The sequence below is a fragment of the Sebastes umbrosus genome, chromosome 7 (assembly GCF_015220745.1).
Source record: "Sebastes umbrosus isolate fSebUmb1 chromosome 7, fSebUmb1.pri, whole genome shotgun sequence".
NCBI classification, from domain to species: domain Eukaryota; kingdom Metazoa; phylum Chordata; class Actinopteri; order Perciformes; family Sebastidae; genus Sebastes; species Sebastes umbrosus.
In genome coordinates, this window is record NC_051275.1 from 20,552,932 (window position 1) to 20,575,674 (window position 22,743).

Here is a 22,743-nt window from a genome sequence, read left to right on the forward strand (position 1 = left end):
GTGGTGTGTGGAGAAAGTTTTTCTTTCACAGATTTCCCAGTATACTCTCATTTAAATATTGATGTCTTGCACTGTCACACTGTATGACCCGCATATGAGAAACTTATCCGAGTGCTCTCCTCCTCTCTCATCCGCACAGAGGCAGCTCAGCTTTGAGGAAGACGTAATACTTCTAATTTCATATCGTGAATGTGAGGAAATGGGTGTGTTGTTGCGTGAGTGAAGGCAGGAACAGAGTGGCATACCTGCCATGTGAGAATGAAAGTTTTATGAGGCTAATTTTCTCTCTCATCGTTTTGATGAATATTTTTTTTTTTTCCGTCAAGTTTGAATGAAGTGTTTTACGTTGCTCCGCCGCTAGAACAGCTGATCTCAACATGAACGAATACATGTGGATGATGACGCAAGTGTGCTCGGGTACGGAACAACTTTAATAATGTGAAAACTGAACATTGGGGTCGTGGGGAGGAGGGGCAATCGTACTCGGGCACGGTACAAATCAATCGTACCTAATATGTAAACGCCCTGTGTGTTAAGTGTGTATAAAAGTGTTCAAGTGATTTTACATTTTGTAAAAGTCTGTACAATATGTTTAGGGATGGTAGCACATTTCACATTTCCTCCTAAGATATAAATGGCCAATCCTACTGAGATATTTTAAAGCCTCTAATCAGGAGCAACAGGAACCCAATTATATGGTAACTCAGCCATGAGCAAACCAGTAGGCCTATATGCAGCAATAACAACATATACCCCTGATGTAGATAATTAAATGACAGGAAGAGTGTGTGACATTTATGAAAAACTTTAAAAGGTGCTGAATACGGGATTGGGAGAATTTCTATTGCCTCTGCATGGCTCTCAACATGGTCGAGGGCGTGCTGGCTGTTCGCAGCTAACGGTGCTGACAGTGCAAACAACGGCAAAAGTGCTGACAGAGATAAAAGTGTTTACCTGAGGGGGAACCTGAGGGTGGTGCTACACTTCCACTACGACGGCGTCAGTCCAGACCGCATTATCAGCTCTAACCACCGCATGAGCGCAGTGCAGAGTGGCATTACGCTTACACGCACGAACATGCACAAACTTGCACTAAAAGCACACGCGTCCAGCCAGGCAATGTCTACAAAACAAAGAGAAGCTCAGATTACAACACACACAGAGAGAGAGCAACTTCATTCTCTGCTCAGGTAGACTTTACTCCTATATATCTTTACATAGCTGATAGTTGTTTGCTGCTATACTAATGCTCTGGATATCAAATTTAGCACCTTTAAGAAAAAAGTTTGGTTGGGTATTTCTACATCACTGAAGCAGTAAACAGTTTCTCATGAGACATCATCAGTCAGCATTTTAAATCAGTTTAAATCAAGTTTTTTTTTTCACTTGGAAATATTTCCTTTCCCTTTTGGCTGACAAGTACATGCAGCAAAAAAAGGAAAACTGAGAAATGCCTGAAATGTCAGTGAATCAGGTGCTAATATTGAAGACATTTCCAGTGGTGGAGGAAGTACTTTTACTTAAGGACATGCACCAAAGTACCACAATATTACAACCCATTCTCACTCCCAACTTGTCAAATACCGCCATATTGACCAAGCGGCGGTATTTGAGGAACTGGGAGTGTGTTGAATATTAACACACTCCACTACAAGTAAATGTTCTGCATTCAAATTTAAGTAAAAGTAAAAAATTATCAAAAGTAAAAGTAAATTGTCCACTGTGAACAATACAATATTACATATTATATTATTCGATTGGTAATACTGATGTATATTTCACTGATATAGCTGCTCAAAGTGGAGCTAGTTCCTATTTGATTTTATTTTTATTTTTTATTATATGCAATACAGCTTCCAAATCATTTATAGTGCTCCTTGTAGGTGCCAAAATACCTCCTAATAGCTGGTTTATTTATTAGGCAATCTGTGTGATCACAGTGTCTTAAACCCACCACCATCCCCACATGAAAGCCATCCTACCGGCAACGTTGCCATTTCCAAGCATCTACGCATTTCTAAAAAGGTTTTTGAGGAGGCAGTGAACCGGGTTAAGGGTGAGCTGTGAGGGATAATATAATGGGATAGACATGCCTGTTCAGTGTGATAACCGTTTTAAGCTCTTCTTTTTTTTTTCTTTACCCATGATTCACAGATTCATTGTGCTTTGTGTGTGTGTGTGTGTTTGTGTGTGTGTATGCGTGTGTGTGTATGTGTGTGTGTTTCTTCCTAGTTTCTTTGCCACGTGTCTGTCCACCTTCGGATCTGGTAACTGTTCCAGATGGAGTTATGAGACAAAAACAGAAGAATCGCTGAAGCTGGAGGTCAAAAACAAGACACTTTTTAAACACTGAGCGCCTTCAGATTAAGGCGCTGAGCAAAATGTTACGATTTGTAAGTTGGGTGCCTCGAGTGAGAATACATTTCTATCAGAAAAGATAAGAAAAACTTAATGCTCCTTCTGTCAAGAACACTCAGTATCAAGTTAACTATTGTAGAGACTCAGAGCTCTCTGTATGAATCCAAACAGCTTGCACATACTGTAATGCACAGGCAACAACTGTCAAAATGAACATATTGCATACTGTACACTGGAACAAGAGGAGATCATGAAGGTGCAGGGAGTAACCAGCATAGAGCAGTACTCATGAGGTAGAATATAACATTGGCAGCTTACAACGGAGCACCATGTTGAGGTGTCAAACATGATTACAGATCAGCTCACGGTCAGCTCGTGTGGGTGCACATAACCTAAGTGCCTGCCACAACTAACATAAGCTTGATTTGTGAGGAAAGTGGGTCAATGCGGCAGCGGAAGTAACAGGATAGAGCAAAGAAAAACAAAGGACAACCAGAAAAATAGAGCAGAAATATAAATTTAGCTGAATAAATTATGTGTATTGTATTATTAGGCTGTGCAAACAGTAGAACATATAGAAAATATCAAGTATTTTAAATGTTACAATTCTTTAAATGTATGCAGTACAAGCGTGAAATAGGCTACGGACCTGTTGAAAACTTTCACTATCAGGCAGTGCAGCACATACGGTATAATGCTGTCAAACACATTAATACAAAGATGCATGAAAATGCAAATATATTTTCAAGCTAAATTAACTTTATTTGTCCTCAGTGGCTGATTCAAACTTCTCTTTCATCAAGCAGTTATCACTGTGATGTGGAGGGCACAGTTTTATAGAGAAAAAAGTAAGTGATTGGATTGCCTTGCAACTGCACTATGCACTGCAGGTGTGTTGGTACCCCAAAGTGATCAGAAATGACATCCCAAGAGCTTAGGAAATATGCTTTCAATATGCTTTGCACTCTCCACCATTGATTCACAAAAATAAAGCCAAGTTTGCATGTGGTGACATATTTGTAGAGAATGAACAAAAATGTGTCCAGGCGTGAAAAGCGGTGCAGAGATGTCTCTATGTGCAGAATAAATCCGGCGTATACTTTGAAGAGAGTTCGGTGCTGGCACCCAGCCCCTGCAGCACCCTCCTAGCAGGCTGATGCTGGCACCATTTGGACTGTTGCTCGAATAAAACGCACAGAAAAAATCTATTTGCAGTCACAACAACATTAAATAAATAAAGATGAAAATGTTGGCCTGAAGACAAAAACTGGAGTAGGTCAATAAAATGCTGTGAAACAGTAGAGGTCAGGGACTGGAGCAGATACCTAAGTGACACCTAGACACACAGTGTACATGCTCACACAAACACACACGCACACTAGGGCATTCATGAAAGCTTCATTTTAAGTAGTCGACTGGTCGAATAATCGCGTGAGATATTTTTTTTCATCCAACAACAATGATCAATCCTCATCAAAAAGGTCTCAAACACAACCAGTATAGGGTTAACTAATGTAGGCTGGATCCATCTAGGCTCTGAGAGGCTGTTTACAAATGACCCGTGATCTGATTGGACTAAACCTAGCAAGCTTTTCTGAGCTGGAGATACTGTTTGAACGATTAGTCTACAACTATGCACAGTGGCGACTAGTGGATTTTATTAGGGCTTTGCAATTAATAACATTTTTGATTTCAATTTCAATTACGAATTTGTCACCAAGCAACTATGAAAACAAGACAATCCACATAAAACGGTTATTGTGCCGCATTCCGTTTCGTAATGACGCTCTAGATTTGTTGTGTTATAAATCCAGCGCAAACCCTCTCTTTTACAGCGCTGCACTTTCGCTTCACTTGACAGGTCAAGGACGGCTGCTCGGTGTGGGAGGATCCCCTCGTGGAAACTCTGCTCGGCGCTGGCTGGCCCTCGCTAAGCATATTTCCTCCGTAGTAGTGCACCGTAACCGGCTCTAGGTCGGCGTGGACAGGCCCGGGCTGATATTGGAGCTTTACAGCAACCCTTGTCAACCGGGGCGGACTGTCCTCAGTGAGCCGATGCCTTGAAAATGCTTTGTGGGTGTGGCTTTTTTTTGCCGTGTCATGACCATTCATATCTAAACAACCAATGTTTCTGTGAAACCCTTAACACACACGCACACGTACTACAGACAGCCGCTGCCTACAGAGACAAACAAACACACACAGAAATGCACACATGCGAACTTGCTGTAATACTCACTCACACTGCCAAATACCCACACACTTAGAATGTTTAATGCCAGTGAACAACTTTCTAAACTTTCTTTTTATTCATAAATGGAATTTCAAATCACTGCCCTAATTTCTCTTCCCTCTTCTTCCCTTTTCTGGCTCACTCGCTCGCGTCTCTTCTCATACTCGCAGTTGAAATGGAGATTGTGTTTTCGCTGCAATGCAGAGCAGACCTCTTTAAAATTGGCTCCCTTAATAATTCAGCATTTGAATAAAGCTGGAAATCCGAATGTCACTGTGTGTGATTGTGTGTATAAGTAAGAGTGAAAGACAGCTTGTGAAAAGAGAGAGAGCAGGAAACGGGGGAAAGAGGCGGGGCAAGGGAGAGGAGCGAGGCAGGAGAGGAAAGAAGAGCAGGAGAAAGAGATAAAGAGAATTTGGAGAGGGGTGTAATAGGGTTTGAAAAGCCTTTTAACATTAGCACTTACGGGCTACTAAGACTGCGTGCAAGCAAGAAGATAGTAAGAAAAGCTTCGGTGTGTGTGTGTGTGAGTGTGTGTGCGTGTGTGTGTGTGTATGTGTGTGTGTGTGTGTGTGTGCGCCTACTCTTGTCCAATTCTCTTTTCTACATTGACTCCTTTGGACTGGTACATATTTAATGGAACACTGACTTTTGGGAAACTTGTCCATCTTCTCTATGAGAAGACCGTACAATAAACATGAAGTTAGCCGAGGGTGACCATATTTTTAAACCCCCAAACCGGGACACTTAAATGTACCGCACGTTCATGCACGCGCACGTTCATGCACACGCGTCCACACACTAATATGCACGCACCATAGGCGTTTCCATCAGGATGGCTAACTTGGCACACCTGTGGCACATTTGAGCACGGCGTGGGATCAGAAAGAAGGTATTATTATAGGTGGATGCATTAGAGGCTGTGAGTGACTTATCACATTCACTACTTTCTTCTCCCCTTTAATCACAGAGCTATCCCCCTCATGACGCACTGACAGTTTGGGAGTCCTGTAGAGTTTCCCTCAGAGGAAGCGTATTGTTGTCTGGGCCTACGTACATTACTTTTCAACTTGTTTCGTCTCAGGCTATTATGATTATAATTGTGGAGCTCAGACGACATCTTGGTCAGGATGGAGTCACCATCCGGGTGAAAGGCGGAACGGCAACCGTATAACTGTAGTGAAAACCGGGACAATTTGTTAGTGACTGTTGAAAACCGGGACATTAGAGTGTTTTACAGATATGTGTTGGGGCTTGGGACACGTCAGCTTGAAACCGGGACTGTCCCGGACAAACCGGGACGTCAGGTCACCGTACGTTAGCCAGACAGTTTGCTTAGCTTAGCACAAAGACTGGAACCAGAAGGAAACAGCACCCCTGGCTCTATTAGAAGGTAACAAAATCTGCCTACTGGCACCTCTAAAGGCCATTAGTACACATTATATTTCATTAGAGGTGCTGGTAGACATTTTTTTTGTTACTTTCAAACGGAGTATTAGCTGTTTCCAATTTGTGCTATGCTAAGCTAACTGGCCGCTGGCTTTAGCTTCATATTTATAGTACAGACATGAGAGTCATATCGGTTTTTCACATTCAACTCTTCATAAAAAGGGCATGTATTTTCTAAAAATGTCCATTATTATCTATTCCTTTAAAAGGACCAGCGTGTAACATTAGACTCATTGTGTTTTCGTTAACTTAGAATGAACCGTTTATATCTACATAGGGAGCGGGTCCTCTTCACGGAGTCCGCCACGTTGTACCCCCATGTTTCTGCAGTAGCCCAGAATGGACAAACCAAACACCGTTAACTTTTCCTACTTGAGCCGGAGTCAAAAACGTTACCGGCTCCCTTCACTGCCTCTCTCTCTCTCTCTCTCTCTCTCTCTCGTTTCACCACTCTCTTCTCACATACACACACACTCTACTCTTATAACAGCTCTAGATAGAGCCGTTTGCGGTTTTGCGTTGGCCACCGTAGTTCTTCTAAATGCTTGGCACACGGGAGAAGCTTCCCTTGGTTGCAATCTGCAACCTCACCGCTACATACCGCCAGACCCTACACACTGCTCATTTAAAAAGGCATCAATATGGAACAATGGTGTTTACCTGTTTTAACTGTATTATTATAATTAATTAAGAGGAAATTACATTTTGGAAATCCGACATCGGAGCAGAGAAGAAAACTTGCCACAGCCTTTCTTGTGTGCTCACAACTCTTGTTGATCTTTCCACAGTGCCTGCCTAGACAAAACAAAAACTAAATGTATGGCTTTGGGTAGCATTATCCAGTCCAGAAAGAGCGTCAATGTGTAGTTGTTTAGGAACCGATAGAATTGAAATTTAAAATTTCTTAATGATTCCTTTGTAATCTGAGTTTTGCCCAACCCTAGTGGGTACCTGTGTGTACCCCATGCTCCTTGAGTGTGTATTCAGAGGAGAAAGTGGTGTGTATAAAGGCTTCTTCTTCTGTCAGAGCTCAGTAAAACACAGTGTGTGTGTGTAGTGGCGGGCTATAGCCAGGTTTAACTGAGGCGTGCAGAGTGTAACAGCATTCAAGCTGTCAACCCAGTTCACTATAAAGGAACTGAACTAGACAGAAAATCAGAAACACACCATTCTCCACTCCAAAAGAGCCTGTGTTTTAACGCTCACACTGACGGCGCTCTGAGCTCAAAGAGGAGGGTGCAGGCAGTGGGTGGGCTGGCTTCTACTGAATTTCAAATTGATTTGACAAACAACAATAGAGTTGATGTGGCATTTTCAAATGTAGGGCAGTCATTTCAGTACACAGAAGGCAGCAAATATAAGGCTGTAAGGAGTATAGTGAGATGGGTTGTTCAGTGGGATGGTGGTTTCTGTGTGAGAGAATTGTGTCAAAAAAAAAAACATGCAAAAGGTGGAAATAGCAATTTAAAGTGTCAGCAACACTGCATATATTTATTATGCAACCCTGTTGTGGCATATTTTCCTCAACTCAGTTCTCACATCCAAGCGAGGAACCGAGCTAAATCCAGTCTGCCCAGGAATTATATTTGTACTGGAGGATTCTGCAGCACATGATTTACATCCAATGCCAATGTTTAGTGCCAATGCAGGAAGTACTGTAGTGTGCCCTCATTGAAGCAAAAAGTAAAGGTATGGATGGGGTGGTGAATAAGTGAGACCACAATCCACACCAAAAATGAATCTTGGATTTTCTTTTTAAATGACAACCTTTGCCCAACCTTATCCGAGAACTTTTAAGTCCCTAACCTTGATCCTGCAATGAATTAGACTCAATGTCACAAAAAGTCTGGATTCACTCAGGGCATCTTAAAGCAGACTGGAGCTTTTAAGATTATTCAATGAAAACTTTAAACTTGTTTAGAAAGGTAATCCATCACAGTGAGCAACATGTTTTATTTTGTCAAAGTTAAACTTATGTCGGGAGGTCCTTTTAGGTGCTTGTGGAAAGGTAGAGATGGATGAATTGATTGATCAATAAAGAAACCTTACGCCGAACCCTCCTGTCAATCACAACTCCTTCAAGCCAGCACTCGAATCACATGCTTTCTGCAGCCGTAGAAATCAAACAGAAACAAAGCTGGACTGTTCACAATTATGGCTCAACATTGTTTTCCCTTCCCTTTATTTTTACCCCCTAAAGTGATTAATGCTATTGGTTAACAGAAAATATAAAGTACCTAAAATAAAGATATTTTTAAAATGTATCTAGGTAAAGCGTTGCAATGTGAGAACAGTCTATGTTACAAACAACAATAAAATCAGAAATTGACTTTCACCATCAGCGTTTACACCGCATTGTGATGAACATCTCCACGCTGAACAGTCTGCTGTTCATCTCAGTAAATGGACCAGGGGTTGCCTCCATCTCTGCCCGGAGACTTGCAGGGATGTGGGTAAAAGAGGAGTTACACGCCACAGATGACCGCTCCACAGGAAATCAGAAAAAGAAGACAGAAGTCTGTCATCAAAGCAGACTGTTTTCTTAGTCTGACATGTAGGCAGATACCAGCATATTTAATTGTATGTTTACAGCACATTGTGCTATTGCATTTTGTGATTATTTTCTATTAAATATTGACGTTAATAAAATAAGTGGTACTGAGAGGGCTATTTAATTCTGGCATGATAAACTAGCATTCAACCTTGGTTAAAGGGGCTATATGTAAGATCGGAAATTACTTGCCAACAGTGACACCTGTGGCCACACTACGTAGAGGCAAGCGATCATCGGTCAAAACAGTGATGCGACACACACAAGACTGAATGTGATTGACAGCTGAAACCACAATATCACTATATATTTCACATGCTTGGCCGTAATGCTAGCTTACCTGTCCAATAGGAATTCTGCCAGCTCGCGGTCCGTTTTGATACCCAAAACCAAACGACGGTCCCTCCATGAATCAAAGCCCAGGCCAATGTTGATACTAGTTTTCCCCCAAAGTCGGTCACATTCCTGTTTTGCAGATGAGCTTCACTGGATATAACTTTGCATTTGTTGTGCCTCCGTGGAGTTTGTGTTGAGTCTGACTTGTGGTGGGGGCTGGTTGTTTGTGAGTTGGTTAGTCGTTAGTTATCGTTGCACACTGTTAGCCCTGTGGTGGAGCGGAAATTAAAGGCACTCGCGAGTGCGCATGATATCACATCTGTTGAGTTTTCCTCGAAAAAAAAAAACGTCCCACATTCTTCACATTAAAAGCAGTCTATAGATTGATAGAGGAAACCCAGAAAGTTGCGGAAGATCTCATTTTTTAGGTTAGGTTACAACCTGTTCACACATTGACAATAAAAAAGAATTAAAAAGTGTTTATATGTGTGAAAACTTACATACAGTCCCTTTAAAATAAAATAAAATTGGATTAAAATATTCCTGCTGATGCACTGGTTAAGTTCATGTTCTGAAATTGTTTTATCAAAGTTCACAATTATACTATAAATGTTACTTTAACAGCTGCAAGGAAAAAAAGCCATATCTACAGTCTACATATGGTAGAGCGACTGTGGTTCGGGATTTATTTTCATGAATAATAACGTTTCAAAAACATCCCACCTCCCCTCCCTCAGATTTTTTTCACAAACTGCACGCTGCTGTGCATACCTCACAGTATTTAGATGAGTGTCAACATGTTTAATTTGAAAACAACTTCGAGAAGTGGGAACCCAATTATAGTTTGGAGTTTGCGGAAAACAATCTACAGTAAAGAGACACGAATGTGGCAAATGAGAAGCAAAGTCCAATAATTGTGTTTTTCAGTTTCACAGCAATTCGGTTCAAGTATTTTAAATCTAAATTTCTGTCGTAAGTTGGATTTTCTCTGTAGCAGCAGAGACTGTATGGTACAGGGTGACTGTGGAAGTGTATTAACATGGCTGTACTGTAAAAGGTGGTGCCCAGGACACACACAGCACTCTCCCTGTCTTTAATATTGATGGACTCTTGACTCCTGGAAGTGTGAAGTGAATCAGCTATGAGGTAATATTATTACCACACTTAACTTTGTGACCTCTGACCTGCCTCACCTGGCATCTGATGATTTATTCATACGGATGGGAAACTGTCAGAAAGGCAGACAGAAAGGTAAATTAAATAGGGTAAGGGACAGATGGCTTAGAGTGACAAGTAAACAAGCACACACATACTTACTGAGTTCTGTAAGCTAAAAGAGAAACAGAGGAATCAGATGATTCACTAAACAATGACAGTTTTGACAAGTTTTATTTCTAGGGATGCTAATTAAGATTTTTTTTTCTGACAGATAGCCGCCCCTCGTTAACTGATCATTAACCGTTAACAGACAAGATTAAAATGTACTATTTAGAAAAGATTAATGTCTGTATGACCCATTAAGACATTACCAATACAACATTTGTTTCATAATATTGGACAGATTACTGTTTTTTATTCAGAAAGACTAACATGTCGACATGCTGTGGGGTTAGTCTGGTGCCCAGTCTGACTGTGAGACCCGTGGCGGAGAAAACTGCTCATATTGTACCGAGGAACGCAGAGATAGCGCCTCGCTAGAGTGGGTAACACGTCTGATTAGCTTTCCACCAGTCAAGAGGATTAGAGGTGTCCACCTCTGCCTCTGGGTCATTAGCTTGGTGAGAGGTGCTGTAATCACGGCACTGGGGGGTGGCGGATGGGCCGCCGGTGGTGCTCTGCCCCACCCTTGGTGAAGAGGGGAGGAAAGAAACTAGCGCACAGCAAAACGAAGTAAAGACTCTCACATGGAGCTGAAATAAAACGAAATAAATTAGGTAAATAAAATATTTTGTTTTGTTCTTTCAGGGGGGGGGGGCGGTGTGAATGGTGGGGGATACATTGCTGACAGAATACACCATTGTGTACTCTACTTTAAAGTGAATTGGTCATCCTTATGTGCTCGTCGCCTCAGTCAGTGGTATGTGTTTATCTACAAAAGCATTCTGGGTTTAGCTCCTTCTTACTTGTCTTCTCTTTTAAAAAGGAAAACTGGAAGTCATAATCTTCGTTCTATGGACATTTTGCAGTTTGTTGTTCCCAAAGTACGAACTGAATTGGGAAAGAAAGCTTTTAGCTTTTCGGCACCTACTGCTTGGAATAATGTACAATCTGATCTTCAACTTCAAAACTTAGTTACCTTGAATGAGTTTAAGGCTCTGGTGAAATCGCTGCAGTCCAGGTTGTTTGTGTACAAGTGTTTTGTATGAGCAAGTTTTAATGTTGTTAATTTATCTGTTGTCTGTTACTTTCACTGTAACTGCCTTGCTGCTATCTTGGCCAGGTCTCCCTTGTAAAAGAGATATTTGATCTCAATGGGACTAACCTGGTTAAATAAAGGACAATAAAAAGAATCATGCAAAAAAACAGACTGACAGAGCCGTAAAAGAAGTAGAGTACATTATGAAAATCACTAAAGTGAGTTCACTTATGAGGCTGAGATCAGCTCTAATAGTCCAAGCAGTCAAAAGTGACTCTCTTAGGTCTGATTTCTGTTACATTAACTCAATGGAAGGTACTGTATGTGTGAAAGAGGACAAAATAACTTTGAGCTTTCAGTTTGTTGAAAGAATAACTTGAACTTTACTGAACATGATTTGCTAGATAATAAAATTCCTCTTACTACATTCTAAAATGCCACGGCAATTATATGAGACATCCTTGTGTACTTTATGCTATACACAGTGTCCGTGACAAATTGTCCCCAACTGAAACTTGTTTAGGCTGCTTATTTTCTCCTTGCAAAGCATGAAATCAAAATGAGTATTCTTGCATGTCAAAAGATCTACATGTATTTTACAAATATTGTATATAGAATACTGAATTGAATTATGGATGAGCAGTCTAATGAGCACATTAGTGAGTCAGTTACAGCTGCAGTGTTACTCGCCTCCTGAGAATAATTAGTTACTGAAAAAAAGCACACATTTCATTAAATTGTTTCCTGTCAGAAAATAGAGAGCTGGTAAAAAAAAAAAAGGAGGCGATATGATGTTAGAATATTTCTCTTTGTTGAGTGACAGCATTGCGAGGACTTTGACAAAAATATCAAACAGCTTGATAACAATCTGGACGTCCCAGACGAGGTCATGAGCGCAGGATACAAATAAACGGGGGCGCCAACCCCGTCACAGCACGGGGGGGTGCCGGAGCTCCACACTGACCCTGCTTGTGTGGGACAATCTAACAGAATACTTGTTCATTAAATCATGGACTAGACAACTGCAGAGGGGGGGCATTGTCACTTTCCCTTCCTCGCTCTCTCTGTGTCCCTGTGTGAAGTGAGTAACCATGCTTTATTCTGTCCTGAGCCAATAAACATGACCTGAAACAGGTGTACCAGCTGGCACAGCACGAACTGAGTCCGCTTTCTATCCTCAGCCTCCCACCCACATTGCGATAGAAGGTAAGCACATGTTGTTACTGTATGTGTACCAGTTTAATCACACCTGTGGGTGCAACTTCACCCTCTGCACACACGTGTATGCTGCAGATTCACATAGTCACCGGGTTCCTATACCGACTGGGAAGAAAAAAAGGCAAAACTGACCTTCACCGTTGAGTAACGAACACTTTGAGGTTCACCTTCATTCACAAAACCATTCAATGTTGGTGCTGTCAGGTGGAACAGTAAAGTCCCAGGCACCTTACCAATCACCTAGGCCATTGGTTCCCAACATGGGGGTCTCGACCCCCCATTAGGGAACACCAAAACGTCACAGGGAGTCGCGAGGCCTTCTTTATTTTAAGGGGAGTAAGAAAACTATAACTAAAAACAAAATGTATACAGTTGGCCTTTGTCTCAGCATTTCTGTGATTCAATCTTGGATTATTATTTAAGATATAGGACAAGGGCACAGTGAAGACCTGAACACAAGTTATAGTCACAGAGTCGTTCCTCTCTCGTCCTGCATTAGAAAAGTATGCAGTTAATACAACCAAAGAGCTGATTGAACAATGGCCAAGAGTCAGGGAGAAGAAAACACTGAATTTGATTTGTCAAAAATGAAGCCCATAAGAATGATTGTTAAAAATTCCCAAAAATACATAATACAGACCAATAATTGTGTTAAAAGTTCCTAAAAATATCAGGAAAACTCATCTCTGATGCAATAGTCACAGGAAATAATCTGCTCAAAATTCATCCAAATCGCCCATTTGACACAAACTTCCTGCAGATATTGCATTCATTATTTGGGTTAATTGCACAGTTTATCAGTACTGTTATTGTTATGCATTAACTATAATATGAAATATCCATAAAACATTTCACTAAGTCAGGGGTCGTTACTCAATGATAGAAAGGGGTCCGTTAAGAAACAAGGTTGGGAACCACTGACCAATATGTGTCACGCAAGTCATGGTCTGCCGTGTCTCTCGGCCAAGTCAGGGCAGAAATCTATGACACTATGATCATTGTGGATCCTGATGGCCTTTACCTTTCCCATATGTTCTTTATCCTCCTGTAAAATAAACAACCCTTCTGTTTTTATCCTAAGTATCAATTAGGATTGCAGAGCCCAAACGAGAAAAATTCACTGTACGCCTGCTCACAAGGCCGTATGGTACAAATCAAACAAGCATCGATGCCTAATAAGCTGGTAGACCGTTAAAGTGATGTAGCTTAGTGACTTTTCTCTACAGCGCTTAAGTCAACCCATGAATTAAATATTTTTTTCAGTGAGTCTTGTTAACAAAAACACCATACAATTACAACATGTTGTTAAGAACAAGTAGAACATCTAAGGTCAGTGTAGTTCCACTCTAATCATGCATACTCTCCGAGCACCTAAAAAGCGTAAAACCACTTGTCCCTGCTTGTAAATGCTCGTAGCATTACAGAAAAGACTGAAGCTTTTATGAACATGTACTTTTTATATCCACTTGGACTACTGATCTCTTCTTTCTAATGTTAGTCATGCTCACTCTAGTGGTAAATACCTCCGCTACAAGAAGGCCGCTCTTGTGCTGCAGAGAAATGAGCTTGCAACAGAGTCTCTCTAAGCCTCACGGTCACTTTCCTTTTGAACAGTGAGACAGACCTCTTAACCAAGACGGGGAACAATGTTTGTAGCATGTAGGTATGAATCACTGGCTGACAAAGTACTGCAAAGAAAATTAACTGAGTATTCTTAAGCCCCTGGTTAGTAGGGTCAGATACAACTGTTTTGTCTAAAATGTAGACATAGTATGTTTAAGTCCAGCATGGTACGTGTCTCAGGTACTGTATTGGTTCTTATAAAAAGCCTGCTATGCATAAATCCTCTAAACATGTGAACTATGTATGTTATATTACATCAGATAAAGACTGAGTTTCTCACTGGTAATATTGTTTACAGTCCTCCATCAGAATACTGTTAAAAATATAGCTGATAACACTTTCTGATTGCAGCCCTTTCTGAGTTTGAAACTGTAGTGCAGTGTGTCTGCTTCACTGCGCTCACTGGCAAATAACAGCATGTGCTTGTCTTTCTACCTGACTAATTATAGCAGCTTGATTGCAATTATACCTAGCGGTACTGCTATAAATATAGTCAGTAAATCTGGGAGTAAAGAGCGTACAGGACTGATCGATAGAACACCGAAGCAATGCTGATTAATGACCTGATTATGGAGCGCCGTGTTGACATTAATAGGTTCTAGTAAAAAAGTAGTCATAGCCTAACATTAGTCTGATTCTGATGAAACTATACAGTCCATAGAGTAAAATCAATGCATAAATCAGCTCCACTTGTACGAGAACAAAAGGCAGAAATGGTACCTTCATACATCAGTCTAGGCTCATTCACAGCATTAACAACATCTGTGCTGTGTTTGAGGTTGCTTGGCTTTTTGTGTTTGGTAACCTTTTGAAAGAATTAATATTAATAGTTCTTTGTAAATAATTATTTTTTGTCTACCAAGCGATTAGTTTATTATTATCTGTGATTTATGAAAGACATCCTAACATGTATCACAGAGTGGTACATCACTCACAGTGACACTACGTCAAGAACCTATTCATCCATATCTTTAATTTTGTGTTTGTAGCCGTTGTAAGATTGATATCTTTAGGAGTTCTTCATCCAAGTCTTTAAGTCTGTTAAAAGTACAGTAGCTTCCTGCCGACACCAGCACTGAAGGTTGATTAAAACTAAATTATCAGTCAAGGGACATGTCGCTCTTACAGAGATTGAGTGCACTTATTGATTGCTGTTTTGGACAAGAGTGTCTATCAAATGAATATAATATAAAAGGACTGGTTTAACATCTGGCAGCTAGGTCTAAATCTGGCTTTAAAAAAGGTGTTTGCATCCGTCTGCTGGACGTATTAATTGATTTAACTAATGTTCTTAATGTCTCATAACAAAAAACAACTGGAACATTATGCCACCAGATTGCAATACTTAATTCCCAGACAATTTACCAATTGATGGCAATGTAGTTGTTGTCCAATATGTACATTTCCTATTGTGCAATGACAATGGTGGGGACCGAATGTGCATTGATGCCACATTGTAAAGCCTTCATGCTCCAGCATTCATTCAGTCCTTATCGAATCATCGAGGAATTTATGTGAATTTTTGGACAATGTTTCAAGCTTCTGTTGTTCTTGTTTTCATTTATTGTCTAAGAGAATGGGTGTTTTGAAGTCCTCTGGGGACCGATTCAGGATATCATAAAATTCACTCGACTTGTCTAATGAGTTTTTGTTCAATTACATAAATAACAGGTGGAATACAGAATAAACAAACTAAATGAGGGAACTGTATCGATTAAAATCACTGGTCAAAGTCACTACTATAAAGAAAGTAAAGTTTTCCATTTGGCTGATGTTAATTTTAAGTTCTGAACACCATTTACGTCACATAGATGAACCAGCATTAGCCAGAAAGATGCACACATGTAGTATGTGAGCCTTTTTATTTTTTGTTTTATTTTTCTAAATTCTGTTAGTTTCTTTTCTTTTGTTATTGTTTGTTATAAGTTGAAAGGAAGTCTGTTGTATAAGTCTGTAGCTTCATGACCTCTCCTGTCACATTTCTTATTTTTTTCATTATCTCAAAGTCTTGTGTTGCAAATTAAAACAACAAAAGAAACAACAACTACAGACCCCCTGGTACTAAACAATTCCCTTTGTTCTGTATGGACTGGCTTATTAGCTCCTTTCACTGAATGTGTGTCCCAGCTAGCCAGGGTTATCAGACACAGACAACTAAAGCTTTAGGGAGTGGGAGGCTCCTGCAGCTCACAGTAATGAGGCAACACACCGAGTCACACTGTGGCATGTAGTGGCAGATGCAGAAAGGACCAACAGCAAAGATGGAGGTGAGCTGGAGACAGGCTAACACCGACCTTAAACTAAATGACATCTGAAGCACTTTTAGAGTTTTAGACTAATTTCCAGTTGGAGTAAACTCAGTGTAGATGCCTGTGCTCCTGTCATGAAGTGTGTTAACGTGATGGCTCAGTCGTAGCTGTCAGAACTATAAATAAAAATAAACTAAATATAAAAACAAGACTAAAAGTCTAAAGTGAAGCTTTCCCCCAGAGGTTCATTATACCAAACTATATACAGTACAGGTGAAGACAGATTAAACATCAAACTGACAATTTTTTGCTATGTTATTTTTGCTATGACAGTCATTATTTTTGTTATTTTTATATTTATAAAGTGTTTGTATTGGATATCTATACAGAATATTTTAAATACTGTACAAATTGCCGGCTGTATTACAGACTTATAACTTACATTCTGTGTTTAGACAGCTAACATATGACCTCCTGATCAATAACTATGCTGTAAAAAGCACTGCTTTCACAGATTTGTTTTTGCTTTTTGTCCTTATCGAGATTAAATCTGATGCAACAAGCACTAGATCTTGCAAAATAAGTTTGCCAACATATTTGGCTATTGGGCTGCAACAAAGGCATATGTTGTTTACTTTTTTGTTCCTGATGGGTTTCCCAATAGTCACGATTGAAACGCAGGTTGTTTAATACCAGTAGAGGCAGAGTGATGGTGATTATCACAAAACAAGTTGCTTGTTGGCAATAACTGATGATGAGAATCTTGTGAGTGATTATAAGGATTTGTATGCTTACTTATTATATACTGATTATTTACTCACAGTTTCGGCACAACAAGAGACAAGTACAATTATGAAAAAAAGCAGGTAGTGTATATATTACACTAGCTGCATGTAATTACACAAATGTGTGGATTTCTTGATTAAAACAAATGCTTTTAATACATCGACAAACACTAATTCGACATTAAGGATCCGCATATCTTATTATCAATTATATTCACTGCCATAACCATCACTCACCACCGGTGTGACAGCCAGACAGCAGCCTATGACATGGGCCTAAGTTGGCTTGGTGAGCTAGCAATTAAACATCCCCGGAGAAAAGTGTACTCATTAATGATGTAAGGCAGATAAGGGCAGATGGCCGGTAAACTAGTCATTAATTACTCAAATGTCAAGATGAGTCATGTAAGATGCTGAATGGTGTCGTGCTGTTACCAGGGTCTGGGGTTTGGACAAATATATCGGCTCTCAAAGATTGCCTGAGTACATCGCTGTTTGTTTTTTTGGGGGCAACTTCTGTCATCTCATTTTTCTAATTTAATGGTCTGCCTCCTCAAGAGTTAAATTTGGTAAATAATTATCATAAAAGCACAACAGTTTGTGTAAATAGGAACTGGGCATATTATGCATGTTTGTTTCACAAAACAGAGTATTGACTAAATGATAATTAAGGCTGAGTGCCCATATAGTGTTCATTTTTTATTTTTTTGATGCGGCCACTCCAAGCGTAATCCCACATTATTGAGTATGCATCAACATTAATTATTATGAGTTCTCAGATGGATAGCACTGTCTGTTGTGTGTGTAGACGATGCGTGTGTGTGTGCGCGGGGCGCTGTTCCGGGTGCTGAAACGCAGCAGAGAAGATCAACAGACAGTCTCAACAAAGCCAGGTCTTTTATTTTACATGTTGGTATAGGCTACAGTATAATTATTTATTCATTTGTTTGTAGGCCAACACATGAGCAAATTTGTTTTTATGGACTAGGTTTAGGTTATTTAATGTGACTATTGCACATTTTGTTGCCGTTTTAGTTTCAATAAAAAAGTAAGATCCTTCAAGTCCTCATATCTAATTAGATAATAATAACAGAGCAAAGTACAATATAAGTAAAAAATGACCGCAAGTGAGGAAAGTTTGACAGCTTGTGTAGTCGTCGTCGTCGTCGTCGTCGCCCCAATCCACTGCTGTAAAGCAGTAAATGTCATGTTCACTACCTTTAGTCTAGGAGTTCCTTTTGTTTCCTATGTTTCCCTGTCCTTTTGTCTCTTGTGTGTTTTCCCCTGGTTTGTCTAGTTTGTCAGTGTGTCGGGAGGTGTGGCCTTCCTCCTCCTCCTCCTCCTCTGGGCGGGCTCGGCTGGAGCAGCTGCCACCAATCATCACACCTGCAGTATATATACCCCGGTTTTCCTACTACTCTTCGCCAGATCGTTCCGTCGCCCTCAGTGGTCTGTCACCTGCCAGCTGTGGCTGCTCCCCACCTGCCTGCTCACTCCTGCACTCTGCTCATGGATTAATTTGGAACCTTTTTGGAATAAATATTCTTTTGTTCACTCTTTAAAAATCCTCGTTGTGTGCTGCTTTTGGGTCCACGTTTTTGCAAACTAAATTATAACAGTAAAGACATTCATGTTTTCCCAAAAATGTATCTTATTGACTTTGGTGAACCCCTGACATTTCCTCAAGCACCACCATGTAGTACATGTGTGATTTCAACTATTGGATGGATTGCCAAACAAATTGGCTAAGACACCCTCAGGGTGATTTGTAACATCTTAATGATCCCCTTACTTTTCCTGTAGCGACATCATCCGGTCAAAATTAAACATTTTCCAATACGTTGGTTTACTTTTCACGTCAGCCTCAGCTGTACTTTGTGTTTAAATATAAGATATTGAACATGGTAAACATTATAACTTTAAAACACCACCATGTTGTCATCGGGAGCATAAGTAATTAGCTCAAAGCACCGCTGTGCCCAAGCCTCACAAAAGCTGCTGGCATGGCTGCAGACTCTTTAGTCTCATTAAAAGTCATGTGGTCATGCACCGCAAGCCTGCAGCACCACCTGCGTCAGCCCACACAGGTAAAGGGTATAAAAAACACAGGCAAACCTGGACTCCGACCAGCTAGTGTATCACATCACATCACATCACAGACCTTTAGCTCACAGCTTTCAGCTTGCAGCTCCCTCAGACAGATAGACTTGTTTAGCTCCACAATGCACCAGCAGCCTTCATGACAGACAGTTAAAGAATCGACACATGCAGCTGGAGTCTGAAGTAGCCGGCAAACCAGTCAGTCAGTAAAGTCTTCCAGACAAGCAGTTTATTTGATTGGACACTTCCCTTTTGGCTGCCAGATTCCTGTGCTGGTCTCGCCTCAAGGCAGAAACTCTTCTGTTCTTTTTTCATGTTCCTGTTTTTTGCCTCCGCCTGGTCTTCAGAGGAAGAACTGCTCCGTCAGTATTTTAGCTCTCTTTACCTCTGGTATGACATAAAAACAGAGAGATTTGATTTGTTAATCCTATGTGGCCCAGAACTGATTACTCTGTAGCTGCTTCATCATGAAATATAGAGAGAATAAAGAAGTTCAGGTTTGTATTCCAGTGTGAATCCAGCCTCTGATCGCAGGAAACCTTTTTCTGAACAACATCTAACACTACAGCATTAGCACAGCCCAACGTCCATGATGCAATCAGTCAAGTCTAGGTGAAAACGCTTTTTTTCCCATCTCTTCTTAACTGTTCCCAATTACTTTTTTAATTAATTTCATGTTGCACAGAGGCAGGAATATCAGATTTGCCTATAAACGTTTTATCCACAGTGATTTTGTCACAAGGTTCATCAAGAGTTTCATTTAGGAAAAGCCTGGGCTACGTGACGTCCCGTTTAATGATCATAAGAGACAAGCATAAAGCATCTCAAGGGAGCTTTTTTACACCAAAGTGAAATGTATAAAAACTGAGTGACAAGTTTTGAAACTTTTTAAGACTAATGCACTCCAGACTAAGTTGTGTCCCAGAAAAGTTATGGAGTAACAAGGCATGTGACAAATCGAGGAGATGACAGCTTAGGACCTACAGCGAGAATTTCCTCGGTAGGAAAAATCTTTCCTAACACTCTTCTTCAACTTGTCATGTCTTTCATGTTTCTTTTCTTTGCTTTGAGAAATCTTATTGAGGAACTTATTAAAATTAGCATTGAAAAGAATTCATTATTCTTTGAATTTACAACCAGACTGGCCAATTTCAGTACGGTAGAGAGGACTTTGTGAACACCAGCCCTGAAGACTGATATACAGATCAGAAGTGACTGTCTCATTGGCATGACGGTGTCTGTAGTGGTACTACTTATCTCTTTTTTTTTCCATCCTCAGCTATTAGCTGAATTAAATAAGCCTCTTCTCAGCTCTGTGCAGTGCTCGTTTGACTTATCCCCTTCTGTCTTCTCCTGTCTAGAAGTTCAGATGTAAAATGATTGTGGCAAGTAATTTTTACCCCCTAATGTAGATGATAGAGCAGCAGAGAGTATCATATGCTCTCAGCCAATAACAATGAAGCCGCAGTAATGGACCCATTAAATACCATCAATTACTGACAACTAGGTAGGGCTGGGGAGAATCATTGACATAACAGACACAAATATATGTTGATTGCATAAAATGCATCGGCGCATCAAAAGAAATATGGCTGCACCCGGTCAAAGCATGCATTCCACCGGAGAGAAAGCAGTGGCTAGAAAACCTCGCCCACGATCCTCTAAAGTCTGGCAGTATTTTAGACAGAGACCCAACAATATGGCGCTGTGTAAACTCTGCAAATTGGATATGGCTCATCACAGCAGTAGGCTACAACTGCTATGCAGAAGGACTTCCCAAAAGCAAAAGCATCCCAGAACGCTTTGTCAAGACAGCACAGTGTCCCATTTACTTTTTGACCTTACCCAACCAAAGCATGATAGGATCAAAAACACATGTTTCATCATGTTACCAAAGAACGTATATTGCTAAGAAGTGAAAGTAAATTGTTCATTCCATTGCAACATCAGTGCCCAGCAGCAGAGCTACGCTTCTGTCATTTTGGACAGAAAGTGACTACCAAGCGCTAGTAAAACATCAGCCTACAAATTAAAAATAATCGTTAGATGCAGCCCTACAACGAGGGCAATCGAAGGTATTACACTGAAATTTTGTATCCTCAGATCCCTCCTACCTTGTCTTCTGAAGTTTTTTCAAAACATTCTCGGGAACAAATCGTCCTATTTTGTCTAATTTCTTGCATTCTTCTTCTTGAGATATTTTCTCTTTGCCCAGAATATTACATTTTCACCACGATAAGCCAGTAATCCATTACGCATGCTGTTATATTGCCAGTCTGTATGATAAGAAACAGAGAGCTCAGCTCAGTTAGCGAGGGAAATTACAGGCCAATGTCAGCCTGACCTGGCATTCTGATTTGCATGTGTCGGAGCTGACAAGCAGCGATTGTATCCGGTGCCGATGTGTCCGCTTGATGAGGCAGCTGGACATGATGCCAGTCCTTTTTCAAGCCTATGGTCTAGCCAGACACACTACCATCTGTGAGCTGTAAAATACACAGCTTTCCATACTTTTTAGAGATATTACATGATGTGTTACAGATTATGTGGTTACAGAGCAGCCTGACAGAAATGTGACTGTTGAGCACTGAAATTAAAGTGCTTTGGTCTATGACCCGCTTTACACCTGGAATTAAAATGTGTCTCACATCCAGATTGTATCTAGATATGATTTAACCTGATTACATTTACACCTGGTATTAATATGTGTCTCCAGTTTCCACATTGATCCCCGGTTGAGATCCGATCGCTCTGTCTGAAAAGGCTGAGAGGAAGCCTCTGGAGGGTTCATATAAGCACGGGCTTGCAGCCGAGCACTGTGTGTAATGCGCGGACACATAAGCCTCAAAACACCGCCGTTTAGAGGGACACGCACTGAGGGATGAGGAGAGGAGACGATGAGCATATACGGAGCAGTGGTGGCGATCTCCTCCCTAGTCACGCTGGTACAGCGACCGGAGGATAGGGATGCACCGATACCGGATCTGATATCTGGCCGATACTGTCTCAAATAGCTGGATCGGATATCGGTGACAATGGGGCCGATCTATTAAATTGAATTCTATGTTTCTATACTATATACATTATATACTGAAATTTTAATTCCTGTTTAAGTTCTGAAGTTGTTGGTGTAAAATGTATTATTTTAATAACAATTTATATTTACATTAATTTATTTGTTATATTTTGTTTTACAAAGTTAGGAAAGCAATGTTTAAGTCAAGCCTGATGTTGCGTTACACATAAAAGAATGATCCCAGTCACTTCCACACAGTGAGGCTTACAGCTTATTAATTAAACACTGGTATTGGATTGGTACTCGGTATCGGCCGATACCTAAAGCCCAGGTATCGGTATCGGGATTGAAAAAGTCAGATTGGTGCATCCCTTCTGTAGGAGCGCTGGGAGCGTGCTGCACACCCAGCCAAAGATTAAAATATTCGCTGCTGATTACTATCGAAGCTCCGGAGCACAAAAATGGTACT

The 22,743-nt window shown here is 40.6% G+C and overlaps 1 long non-coding RNA gene across 1 annotated transcript; it reads left to right on the plus strand.

Annotated features, from left to right (window-relative positions):
* The first annotated feature begins 1,488 nt into the window (after positions 1-1,488).
* Positions 1,489-22,383, plus strand: LOC119491728. Its single transcript, XR_005207644.1, has 3 exons — positions 1,489-1,501; positions 19,861-19,870; positions 22,224-22,383. It is a non-coding gene; the product is annotated as an uncharacterized LOC119491728 (long non-coding RNA).
* The last annotated feature ends 360 nt before the right edge of the window (positions 22,384-22,743 follow it).